The following is a 14,741-nucleotide window of genomic DNA, read 5'->3' on the forward strand; positions in this document are numbered from 1 at the left end:
TCGTTTTTCAACAAGTATTATGCACATTCGGCAAAAAATAGTATTATTCAAACATGAACATACCCGATGTGCACGATACTTTTTGCATAGGCATGAATCCCACATATGTTGAGGCATGTTCCATGCCCATCGGATATGCTTTGGATGGTTAAGGTCTTCATAAACCCCATTCTTCAACAAGTGTTATGCGCATTCGCCAAAAAATAATATCTGAGATGTGTTATTCGAATGTGCACATGTATACCCGATCGGCATGATACTTGCATAGGCATAAATCCAACCTATGTTGAGGTGATTGCAAAGTTTGGTGCATATCGAATATACTCTGGATACTCAAACTCATTAAAAAATACCATTTTCCAACTAGAGTTATGTACATTCGGCAAAAAACACGCTCTAAGGTGTGTTATTGAAACGCGTACATACACGATGGGGATAATACTGTGTACAGACATGAATCCAAATTTGTTTTTATCTACATGAAAAGTATCATTCCCATCGGGTATGTGCACGTGCAAAGTTTCATGCCTATTGGATATGCTTTAGATGGTCAAACTTGTAGAATCCCGTAGGATAGAATAGATGCATCTTGCAAGAGGTGTGAGAGCACAATGAAAGAAAGATGATAGTTCTCTATATTATAGATTGTGAGAGAGAGGAGACTCTCTTATAGAAAGGGGGAGAAGTTAATACCTTCCCTACATAAGTGGCAATCAGCCCCTACATCAGTGGGAATCAGTCCCTACATCAGTGGGATTGCCTTTGTCTTACATCATCACTTAGGTCACACACTAGACACATCATAGCACTTGATGTGCCTTTACAACACACACAAACACACATGACTCCCCTAGATGCACACATGCACCATAGAGCAAGCCCTTGATCATACTTATCCCAACAAAACTCGCCCCACAAACACCATTTTTCACATAGTGTTATGTGCAATCGCCAAAAAACATGCTCTGAGGTATGTTATTCAAATGTGCACATACCCGATGGGTATGATATTATACATGTGTGTAGGACATATATATTTTGATGTGCATTCAAATTATTGTGCCCATCGGATATGCTTTGGATGATCAAAGTCCCCACAAAGCCCGTTTTTGAACAAGTGTTATGACATTGGCAAAAAAATAGTATCTGAGGTGTGTTTTTCAAATGCGCACATACCTGATGGGCATGATACTTTTCATAGGTGTCAATACCACATATTTTGATCCACATGCAAATTATATTGCCCAGTGGATATGCTTTGGATGGTAAAAGCCAACACAAATCCTATTTTTCAACAAGTGTTATGCACATTCAACAAAAAATAGTATCTGAGGTGTGTTATTCGAACGCGCACATATGCGATGTGCATGATACTTTGCATGGTCATGAATTCCACATATAATGAGGTGCGTGCAAAGTATTGTGCCCATCAGATATGGTTTGGATTGTCAAGGCTGCCCCACAAATCTCAGTTTTCAACAAGTTTTATGCACATTCGATAAAAAATAACCTATTTTCAACAAGTTTTATGCACATTCGATAAAAAATAGCATTTGAGGAGTGTTATTTGAATGACACATACCCAATGGGCAGATACTTTACATGTGCAATAAATACAACCTATTTTGAGGTGTGTGCAAAGTATCATGTCCATCGCATATGCTCTAGATGCTCAAACTCGCCACAAACCCCATTTTTCACCCAAACATTATGCCCAACCCCTGTCAAAAAACATGCCCTAAGGTTTGTTATTTAAACGTGCACATACCTGATGGGCATGATACTATGCACATACATAAATACCACCTATGTTAAGTCACTTTCAATGTATCGTGTCCGTCAGATATGCCTTGGATGGTCAAAGTCACCACCACAAACCCCGTTTTTCGCCCAAGTGTTATGCACAACCGTAAAAAAAAAGTATCTGAGTGACACTACGTTGAGGTGCGTGCAAAGTATTGTCACCATCGGATATGATTTGCATGGTGATCACGGCTATATAGACACACCTTTAGATGCGGGTCTCTAGACGTGCAAATAGACGTGCCCGTAAGCTTTTTTTTTAAGTACGAAAAGAGAAGGAGACATATGCTCATGCATAAGCATAAGCATAAGAGAAGGAAGAGGGAAAAAGAGCATAAGCATAAGAGTAAACGCGTCTGTGTGCGCATTTGTAGATGCTTTGTCTTGTTGTGCATCCATACATACATACATGTATATGTATGTATGTATGTATGTGTCTCTCTCTCTCTCTCTATATATGTGTGTGTGTGTGTGTGTGTGTGTGTGTGTGTGTGTGTGTGTGTGTGTATGCATATATGTATGTATATATATATATGTATGTATAAAATTCAAGATATTTAATTTAAATAATAATCAAAATGCCTTTAATTCAATTGAACTTAAAATTGAAAAAAGACAATTTCAAGAATGTGCTTAAAATTTTTAGATAGAAGCAACAAACTGCAACCAAAAAATGCTCCATAAAAGAGTACTTCAAAATATTACATTAAAAATGGAGTCATATATCTGAATATGATGATACACATTCCTTTTACACATGCATGCACTATGTTTGCTTACCACACTTAAGCCTATGTCTCTCATCGGAACATGACTCGAGGTCCTAAGCTACACGTATACTACAAACGACAACCCCAATATATCTATAGAGGTGACAAAAAGCCTTAGAACCCTGCATACTAAGAATACCCCGCTCTTCGTGCAAAAGCCATGGGAAAGAGCTAACAAAGAGGTAGAGCTTTCTTACTCCTCTCTTTCATGATTTTCTTTCATGTATTGCTTTTTCCTTGAGAAAGAAAGAAAAGGAAGGGAGAGGAGAAATTTTAAACAAAGGAAGGGAAATTAGGGGAAGGGAAAGTAGAGGAAGGGAAACTAGAGGAGAGGTAGAAAGAAAGACAAAGAAACTCAAAAAATTTGAAATAGAAGTGGATTAGAGGAATTCTTACCTTAAGGTGGAGAGGGAGCTACAACAAGTCTTTTAGGTAGAGAGGGAGAATGTAGGAGAGGATGGAGAAGTGGGAGGGGGAGGGAGGATTTAGGAGGCAAGGGTTGTGGGCAATCGGGATCTAAAAGCAAAAACGTGGAAGGAGAATGCAGAAAAAATGTGAATGGCATCACGGGACAAAGAGCATGGGTTTGGTTGTGCATGACACTAAGGCAAAAACAGTGTGTTATGCTTGATCGACAATGCAAAGCATATCCGATGGGCACGATACTTTGCACACACCTTCAACTAGGTGGAATTGACTTACATGCAAAGTGGCACGCCCATCTCATAAGTGCTTGATCAGATAACACACCTAGCAGTGTGTTTTTTTACGAATGTGCATGGCACTAAGAGGGAAGGAAATAATATGCTTATTCTTATGCATGAGCATGAGCATAAAAGAAAAAGAGAGAAAGATTAAGCATAGGCAAATACATATGCTTATGAAAAGACATCGAAAGAGGGGGAAGAGGGGGAGAAAGAGAGAGGAAAAGAGGAAAATGAGACATGCTCATGAATAAGCATAAGCATAAGAGAAGGAAGAGGGAAAAAGAGCATAAGCATAAGAGAAAAGGAAGGAAAGGATATGCTTATTCTTATGCATGAGCATATGAGCATAAAAGAAAAAGAGAGAAAGCTTAAGCATAGGCAAATACATATGCTTATGAAAAGACATTGAGAGAGGGAAAAGAGAGGAGAAAAGAGAGAGGAAAAGAGATTGAAAGAGGGGATGAAAGAGGGAAAAAAGAAATTTTGAGAATCATCATGTATGTTTGAGAATCATCATTATTCGAAGCCTTTGTATTTTCAGTTTTTCTCTCTTTTATCCTCACTTTTTCTCTTTTCACTTTCTCTCTTTTTCTCTCTTATCTCCTCTCTTTTTCTCTCTTATCTCATCTCTTTTCTCCTTTTTCTCCTCTCTTTTTCTCTTTTATCTCCTCTCTTATCTTTTTTTTCTCCTCTCTTTTCCTCTCTTATCTCCTTTGTTTTCTTGTCTTATCTCCTCTCTTTTGTCCTTTTTCTCATCTCTTTTCCTCTCTCTTTCCTCCTCTCTTTCCTCCCACGTGAAGCTTCAATAGCTTTTTCTCCTCTCTTTTGTCCTTTTTCTCATCTCTTTTGCCCTCTCTTTCCTCCTCTTTTTCCTCCCACATGAAGCTTCAATAGCCTACTATTGAGCAAACAAATACAGACTTGCTCAATGTCAGGTTGTAAGATTCTAAGCTTGCTCAATATCTTTCAGGGTTTCCAAGCTATAGAATTAGTGTACTGAATCATCATTATTCGAAGCCTATGCATGTTTGAATTGTGATAGGTTGCTCCATAAGATGTTGCTTGCACCAAATACGATGCCTGCATCAAGAGATGAAGCGAAGAAGATGCTAACAACGGTGGGTATGGATTATGATACCATCCATGCTTGCCATAATGACTGTATTCTCTTTTGTCATGAGCATGGAGATTTGGCTAGTTGTCCGAAACTCGTCCGAAATGTGGGGAACAATGATATAGAGATGACTTGCAGGGTGAGCAGATACCGGTAAAGGTCTTGAGACACTTTCCCATCATTGCAAGAATACAGCACATGTTTCGATGCAAATCCATAGCAGAGTTGATGACATGGCATGCATCTCATCAGTCCACTGATGACACATTGAGGATTCCCATAGATTGTGCAGCTAAAAACCACATAGACAATCAGTGGCCGGACTTTGCAAGGGAGCCACGCAACTTACATCTTGGGCTCGCCGTGAATGGCATGAATCCTTTCAGGTTACGCTCGACATCTTGGTCAACATGGCCCATAGTCATGGTGAATTACAATATCCCACCATGGCTAACAATAAAAAAGGGACACCTCATGCTTGCACTACTTGTGCCAGGGAAGTACAAGGCAAAAAATATGGATGTCTACATGGCACCTTTGATAGAGGAGTTACAGATATTATGGAGAGAAGTGAGATTCTTTGATATTTTCAGAGCTCCTAGACATACCAATGATATTTTGGTCAGGGGTATCTTGATGTGGACCATGCATGACTACCCAGGAGATGGAGAGTACGCAGGTACATGGTTGTGTCTTTACATGTATAATATAGGATTATGCTTTTATGAATCTCTTTCGCACGCATGTCTTATACTAACACATTCATGCATGCGTGCAGGACTTGTTACAAGTGGGTACCATGCTTGTCCTGTTTGTGGACCGGGTTTGAAATTGCTTGCATGATACTCCAAACATATGAGGAAAAATGTTTATGAAGGTCATGCTCGATACCTTCCACTGGACCATCTCATGCATGGAGGTTAGCTTGATCCACCACCATCATACTTGAAGGCAAGTGACTAGATTCAGGCTTGGAGGGCGAATGGAGAGGAACCTCCTCCTGGTATGAAGAGGCTATCGATCTGTCACGAGCTTCCTTATTGGGGTTAGTTACAAATCAATCATCTCTTGGATCCCATGCATATCTTCAAGAATGTGGGAGCTACTATTTGGGCACACTTGGTTGGTTCCAAAGACTCGAGAGGAGTGCGAGAAGACTTGCATGCTATGAATAGGATGTCTCGTTTGTGGCCTCAAGTGCATGCTTCACGAAAAATTATCCTCCTGAAATCAACATGGATCCTCTCTACGAGGGAGGAGGCAGCAGTCAAGGCAGACATTGCCTCTTTTCAAACACACACAGGGTACATGCGTTGCTTGAAAGGAGCATTTTCAAAGGACAATAAGCTTACTGGGCTCAAGTCCCATGATTGGCGCAAGGTCTTACAGGTATTCTAAGCTGTAGGATTAGTGTAGCGATAATCATGATGTGTTAGCATAATTATGATTATGTTATATCGTTGACATGACTTCTTTGTTGCTTTGATAGTTCATCCTCCCAATTACAATAAAAGGGTGCTTACAAGAAGATGTTAGAAATGCTATATTCAAGATCAGTGGTATTGTGAGGTATGCTTACTATCAAATTTGCATTTTCTTCAATTTAAGCTTAATAATCTGTAGACTGATTATGAATATATCTTACATGGGCATGTGAAATAGGTGGATATCTCAAACAGAGATCTCCATATCGAGCATCAAGAAGGCTAGGGTGGAATCCATTGAAGCTGTATGCTTCCTTGAGAAGCACTTTTCCTCAAGCATTATGACAACTCAAGTGCACTTGCTTGTGCACATAGTTGATGAGGTGGATATTGCAGGTACCGTTCATAGTCGATGGATGTTTTTTCTTGAGCGGTTTATGAAAACTTTGAAGGGATTTGTAAGACAAAGAGCAAGACCAGAAGCAAGCATGGTAGAGGGATGGCTTGTGCAAGAGTCATTATATATATCACGGAGCTTCTTGCATCCACAGATCCCGATATACCGCAAGCTTGGCATAACAAGGACAATGATCGCATCGTTGGCGAGGTTCCCCAAGGAAAAGGGATTGAAAGAAAGATGAGCGAAGAGCAAACTTTGAAATTCAATAAGTTTTGTATCCTCAATAGCAAGGAGCTGCAGAAGTGGATTGAGAGATAAGAAGCGGCCAAAGCAGAAAGAATAAATGCAAGGACGAGATTCAGAGTAATGTACAGGCGATCACAACCATATCCACGAGATCTGGCTCTTCTCCCCACTCACATGTCACTTGATTGGCTACAACTGGCTCTACATAAAGCTGAACATGATGGAGAGACAATAAACGAGCGCGAGTGAGAGTTATCATCTGGATATATGATGCATGTAAGTTTCTTACCTCTTAACATAATTAAGTAATTATTTGTTGCAATATACGCTATAAAATAGATGCATCTTCATTGTTTTAATGATGCTCTTTTACAGTACAAAAAGTACAGTGCATTATGGTCATATGGATGACATTTTTGCATGGAACGCATCGATTCAAAGAGAGTCACGTATGATTGTGGAGTCATGGCTAACTTCACACAAGATAGCCGTTCGGATACCAATCTTCTCTCCTCACAGTTGGATTATTGTGGAACCATATGCGAAATCTATGAAGTTGATTTCAGACGATTTAGTATTTTCATTCTTTATGTAAAATGGTTTAGAACTATTTACAATGGTCCCCACGCAATAGTGAGAAAAGATAGTAGCAATTTCTTTGTGATACTTTTGTTCTTCCTGAGCACTGTGAGCAGGTGCATACTAATGATATAATTAATCGAAGCTTTCGTTTTTAAAGATCCATTGATACATGTACTTAAGCATAATTTCATATATATAATTAACGACATTTGGCACCCATCTTCAATATAGTTGGTTTTTCATCCGGATCATTCTGATCCAAGATGGTGGTATGTGATCCAAGTTGCACCACGAAGTAAGCAAATTTTTGAAGATAGAGATGTGGATATGGAGATGCCACTACCAATGCCAGATCCAATTGATCCAAATGAATCTAGCAAAGAAGATGAAGATCACAATATGAGCCAAGAGGAAGATGCACACAATGACATCACATGGGAGGAAGATGGAGATCATGATATTGAGGAAGAAGACGACGATCATCAAGAATCACCACACTTTATTAAAGAAGATGATCAAGTACTCTTAGGTGAACGTACGATGCTAGAGTATGATGATGATATAGGAGATCAACTCGGTATAGAGTTAGAGATAGATTTGTTTGGCGCGTTGAAACCATTATGTAAATGCTCTTCATTGATTTTTTTCATCTCAAACTTGGACATGAATATATGAGCTTCAAAGGCTTGATGTACATGCTCTCGTACTTTTATTCTCTCAAAAGATCAAACATGTATGAAAATTAAAAAAAAATTGCCATTGGAGAAAACTAACTTTTAAGGTCGATATGAGAAAAAAACTCTATAAAACGTCGCTATAAAAAAGTATCTCAATGTTGCTATATAACAACACTTGCAATTCTAATAAAGTCACTATATAGCGAAAGTATCTCAATGTCGCTATATAACAACACTTGCAATTCTAATAAAGTCACTATATAGCGACACTTAACAAGGCATGCTTCCAATACCGATGATTAGCGCCCCGCGCATGCTAAACGTCGATACTCAAACGTCGCAATAGGATCCGTGTGTAGTAGTGTTGGTGAAAAATGGGGTTTGTGGCAACTTTGACCATCTAAACTATATCCGAGGGGCACAATGCTCTTCTTGCACCTCAAAATATGTGGTATTGATTCTTGTGCAAAGCACTATGACCATCGGGTATGTGTGTGCATTGGAATAACATACCTTAGAGAGTGTGATTTTTGCTAGTTGTGCATAACACTTGGTAAAAAATGAGGTTTGGGGTAACTTTGAGCATCCAAAGCATATCTGATGGGAATCATACTTTGCACATGCCTCCACATAGGTTGTATTGACACACATTTAAAGTAACGTGCCCATCAAGTATGTGTGCATTTGAATAACACACCTCATCTACTTTTTCTTGAATGTGCATAACACATGTTGAAAAACGGTGTTTTTGGTGACTTGAACATGATAATTTGCATGTCCCTCAAAATATGAGGGATTACTGCCCATGCAAAGTATTATTCCCATAGGTGCATTCTCAAATAACACACCTCAGATACTATTTTTTGCCAAATGTGCATAATGCTTGTTGGAAAATGGGATTTGTGAGAAGTAAACAAGGTGGTCTCTAAACAAGAGATCCAAGCAAAAAATTTGGCCCTTAGAAGCAAATGAAGAGGCATCCTCAGGCAGTCAGCCAAGGAGACACAGAATCTAACAGAGGGAGATGGAAGCACCCCAACCCAAGCTTTGGACCAACATGAGAGGTGGAAGATAGCCAATTGCCGAGACAAATAGATTTGGCAAAATGCCAGGCAAATCTACATCGACGGTATATGGAAAGCCCCCACACCATAATGAAGTGGTGATGTACTTTGCCAAATTCTTGTACGCACACTTCATTAAGGGTATAGAGTTGGACTTCTTTTCTTACAAGGACAAGCGTATGCATGGTCATACAAAAGTGACGATCACCCAATCACAATTGTCCAAGGCATTGGAGGATGCACGTGGCCCACTGAAGCAACAAGTGGCACAACTTCACAAAGAGAACGTGGCCCGTCAGTTCGAGCAGGTCCAACACCTAGAAACTGAAAGACCATGAATCGAGCCAGAGCTATAGAAAGAGATTATTGCTCTACATGCCTAATTTAAGATCTTGGAGGACCTCAACATGCGGTTGTGGCAAGAGGCCCACGAAGCACGTGCAACACTAATCAGAGATCCAAGTGTGGAGGCACGGCTAGCTATTTGTCGCCATCCATCCTCACAACCATATGCCATGCAACCCCTTACCTCTGATAGCCCAGACAATTGCTTGTGCCCATTTTTTGTTTTTTTATATTAATAATTAAACTGGGTATTACTATCTACCTTGTCTATCGTGGCTAAGATTCCACTATGCTGGCAATTAATTACCAGCCATTGGAGTGGCCTAATCATCCACCACATGGCATCAGCTTCATGATTACCAGCCCATTTATGGTGGTGCCTAAGATTCCATCGCGGTGGCCTATAATTAATATGTATGGAACCCCGAGCTCCAGCCACCATAGTGGCTGCAACTTTTTGTTCCCACAGTCAATTCCCCCCACATCTTCAGCGGACCAATGGCCTTCTTTGTAAAAACATGGGGAAAATGTCCACAGGGAATAGGAGCCAGTGGGATCAGAAGGTCACCGAAGCCATGTGGGCTTACAACATCACCCATAAAACGTCTACATGTTGTGCACACTCCTTTTGAGTTGGTGCACGGTATTGAGGCAATTTTACCACTAGAGATAGAGATTCTAGCCTTGAGATTGACACGAGAAAAGAGGATGACAGAAGATGAACATGTAGAGGCCAGGTTGGTACAACTTGAGAAGCTAGATGAAACCCGATGCCTTGCACTCCATCAAACAAAGATCCAAAAGAACCGACAAAGGCCCTGCATGGATGCTAAGATAGCATGACCCTCCTCCCTTGATGTCTCCATCTCTACATTCCTCATCCCATTATGTACATGCTCCTCTTTCCCCTCTCCCCTCCCCCTTGTGCCATAGTCTCCCTCTTCATTCCCACCCCTCTTAATCCCTTTTCCCCACCCATGTTAATGCTTCTCCCCTCACGTTCCCTTTTCCTATATGGCCCTCGAGCGTCGCCATGCCTAGCGTCTAGCCTCTTGTCTTGAATCTTTTCTAGTTAATAGTAGACTTGACATCATAGAAGCAAAGCAAGATCTTGGGAGAAGAGAGATGAGAAGAGGTGATGGACAAGCTATCAACTGGCATGAAGTAGAAGAAGAAGAGGTGGTGGCCAAGCTGGCAACTAGCATGAAGTAGGACAAGAAGAGTGGGAGAGGAAACTTAGAAGGGTGAATCTTCGAGGCTTGAAGTGGAGGAGTAGTGGAGTAGGAGAAGGAGGTGGCAAGAAGGAGAGGAGAAGATGGCGCAAGAATAAGTCATGGTGGAGAAGAATATGAGATCAATAGAAAGAAGGTGAAACGGTCATCAAGAGTAAGAAGCCACTGGACAAATGGGCATTTGAATCTTTTTTTTCCCTTATCCTAAATGGAATGTAGAGATGGAGACATCAAGGGAAGAGAGTCATGCTTTATTTGAAAGGAAGGATGGGGGGGAAATCAAAGTGCTAGCATGGTGGCTTTACAAGACTAAGCATGTCACATCAAGGAATAGCCCCCTCCTTTTATAGCCAAGAGAGGGGTTCTCTCCCAATAAATGCATCCTCCCACATGCATGGTGTGTGTAGAGGAATCTCCCATGTGGACTAGGTGGGTACGCACTCTCCATTGTGTGCGACAACCCTTTGCCTCATTTTTCCACATAAATCAAACCCCATATCCCAAGTCTTAGATACTCCCTTGGTCTCTAGAGTCTCAATTTTATAATACATTCAAACATCTAGGAGCACAAGTGGAGGGTTGGCACAAGGAATCTTGCCACCTCATCCCACATGGGCCTATCCTACATGGACGGAATAATCCAATATAATATTCATCTCCACCTATTTTATTTTACTTTTCCCATGGTCCTTGGGCCATGTCTCACTAAATGTAGGCATGGGACTGCCTAGGTGGAGGGGTGGCATATGGAAGAACCATGCCACCTCAACATTTTATAATATTACTACCATGGATTATGTACAACACACCTATGGGTCCTGTTACGTGGAAGGGTGGCATGGTCATGCCCTGCCACCTCCACCCTCAGCCCTATGCACACTATATTTTATTATACTATTGCCACACATACAAGCACACACACATATTTATGCCTTTTACCTTGGTCAAATTTATCCATAACAGTGCATGCGTGCTTGCGCACGTGCACGTGCATGTATGTTGATTATTGGGACATATGAGTGAGTGTGTCTCTAAGTACGTGTGAATGTAGTGTGGCTAGGTTTTCATGTGTATCTACATGAGCTTACAGATATATGCCTTGGGGCGCCAACTCAATGTGTAATATGTTACTACCCTCGTCCAAAATCCAAGGTATGGGGGGACAAGGTCCATATATAATATGCATGGATTTCCTTTAAATTTTTCAAATATGCAAGGAAAAAATATGAAAATTTCATGTCCCCCCTCCCACAAAATATAAGGTATTTACCTTGAAAAATATGCAAGTTTTTAAGATTTGTACATATTTTTCATAATATGTGAGGCCTGAGGGGGGGGATCTTTTAGATGAGGGGTGGTAAAACAAAAAATACACTAAAATATGAAAACCCATATCCTTTCAAATCAATTGTGTTACCCAAATTTCAAGGTGTAAAGACATATTTGAAGCTCTTTTAGTGTAGAATACAACCATGTTAATTTGAATAATTTCTACTCATGCCATATTTCAAATTCATCTCATACTCAAGATTTTTATAGGTTTTTTTACCAAAGGGAGTTGGCGCCCCAGGATATATGCATCTTGACTCTCACCTACATGATTATAATCTACTACTTCTCCATTTATTTTGTGTGTATGTGTGTGTGTGCGTCATTAGGACAAAAGGGAGCTCATTTTGGGGCCCTAAGAGAAATTCACAATTTTTTCATTTTTCTTTCCTCTAAAACAATAAAATATGACATAATCCCATTGACATACGGTGCAGAATTTGGTATTTTCGATATCACCAGCGCGTCCAAAGTGGGCCAAAACCCCCGGCAAGGCTTTTGAAATGCTGAAAACGGGCCCTCGAAGGCTCGAAAAAGGCCACAAAGGCTCGGAAAGCAACCTATACAAATAAAAGCGATTTGACAGATTCCAACCTATTAAATTGCTTTTACTTGTATAGGTTTCTTTTTCTTGATTGAACCTGTCAAATCACTTTTATTTGTGTAGGTTGCTTTCCGAGCTTTTTGGCCTTTTTCGAGCCTTCGAGGGCCCGTTTTTGGCATTTCAAAAACCTTGTCGAGGGTTTTGGCCCACTCCGGACGTGCCGGTGATGTTAGAAATACCTTTTGCACCGTATGTTAGAGATAATATAGTAGCTCACTGTATCCTCATTGAATGCAAACTCGACCGCATTTCTTTTGTTTTCCTTTTTCTAATTTTTTCAACGTTACGTTGGCCCTCCTTTGATTGGTGGAGGCCTATTTCCTTTCTTGGCTAAAAGGCCCCAAAATGAGCTCCCTTTTTTCCTAATGGTGTGTGTGTGTCTATATATGTACACACATGTTTATATGTTAATTCTTTGGACATATGAGTGAGCATTTCTACATGTTTGTGAATGTGGTGTTGCTATGTTTGTAAGTTAATGTTTGCATGTTTACATGTGGCACCATATATAATATATTTGCATGTGTGTGTGTGGCCTTTTCGTTCACACATAGATGACACAATGATATCCGGAATGGCCTCTTCAACACTTGGGACAATGACCAAAGTCATATTTGCAACAACGTCCAAAATAACTTCTGAAAATCTTTGTATGTCAATGCAGGTGAGTGTGTGTGTGTGTGCATGTGTGACTGCACTAATGCGTGTGCATCAGCTATTTTCTATTAGGCCTAATATGTAAATACTCTAGGTACTACGCATTATGCTAACATATAATCACTAGGGAATAGAAGCTTCAAAACCAATATTAACTTCCAACACTCAAATTTCAATGTCATATCTAAGGTCCCCTACCCATGAAGAATGGATTTTAAAAATAAATTCAAGAGATAATTTGAGAAGCCTTTTTAAAAACTTACTCTATTAACTTTCACCACTCAACTTTCAATGTCACATCTAAGGTCCCCTACCCATGAAGAATGGATTCTTTAAATAAATTAAAAAGATAATTTGAGAAGCCTTTTAAAAATTTTACTCTATAAGCTTTAGAAATCTATTTGGGAAAAAAATTCAACATCTGAACCAACCTGATGTGTAGGTGGTGGAGGGGATGTCCCTGTAATGCAAATAGTTGGCGAGATGCCACCGACTGTATTGGACTACCTACAATCAAGAAGCCCAACTATGGATATTTTTTAAACATATTTCTTTAAACACTTTACATCTTTGAAAAAATTATGCCCTAAAAGAAACTCCAGCTACAGCCATCGTAGTACACACACACACAACAAATTCATAAGATAATTGAGAATCCTTTTAAAAAGTTATGTATGCATGTAGTGTTAGCTAGAAAAGAAATCAGGACAAGAGGCTAGACACTAAGCATGGGAACGCTCAAGGGGCCATAGAGGAAAGGAGAACATAAGGGCGAAACATTATCATGGGAGGGGAAAAGGAATTAGAAGGGGAGGGAATGAAGAGGGAGACTATGGCACAAGGGGAAAGGGAGAGGGGGAAGAGAAGCATGTACACAATGGGAGAAGGAATGTAAAGATGGAGACATCAAGGAAAGAGGACCATGCTTTATTTGAAATGAAGGGAAGGGGCAAATCAAAGTACTAGCTAGGTGGCTTTACAAGAATGAGCATGTCTCTTCAAGGAATAGCCCCCTCCTTTTATAGCCAAGAGAGAGGGTCTCTCCCAATAAATGCATCCTCCCACATGCATGGTGTGGGTGGAAGAGTCTCCCATGTGGGCTAGGCAGTTACGCACTCTCAATTGTGTGCAATAACGCTTGGTCACATTTTTTGACATATATCAACTCCCATATCCCAATTCTATGATACTCCCTTGGTCTCTTCCCAATTTTATAATACATTCAAACATCTAGGAGGACAAGTGGAGGGTTGGCACAACGAATCTTGCCACCTCATCCTACTTTCCCCATTATTTAACTTGCACTCTTAGACTATCTACACCTCCCCCACATGGGCCTATCCTACATGGAGGGAATAATCCAATATAATATCCATCTCCACCTATTTTATATTACTTCTCCCATGGACTTTGGGCCATATCTCACTAAATTCAGCCTAGGTGGAGGGGTGGCACATGGAGGAGCCATGCCACCTTACATTTTATAATATTACTACCATGGATTATGTACAACACACCTTATGGGTCCTCTTACATGAAAGGGTGGCACATGGTCATGCCCTGCCACCTCAACCCTGGGCCCTATGCACTCCATATTTTATTATACTATTGCCACACATACAAGCACACACTCATATTTATGCCTTTTTACTTTGGTCAAATTTAACCATAACAGTTCCCCCCCTAGGTAGGGAATGCATAGCATTTCCATGCCTGGGTCCATCACGCACAAAGAAGGGCTTGAGGTAACGCTTGTTGATCACCTTCTTGCCATATGGCTCATGCAC

This window comes from Dipteris shenzhenensis, chromosome 31 (assembly GCF_047967505.1).
Source record: "Dipteris shenzhenensis isolate YYH24624 ecotype China chromosome 31, Dip_SZ_1.0, whole genome shotgun sequence".
Taxonomy (NCBI): domain Eukaryota; kingdom Viridiplantae; phylum Streptophyta; class Polypodiopsida; order Gleicheniales; family Dipteridaceae; genus Dipteris; species Dipteris shenzhenensis.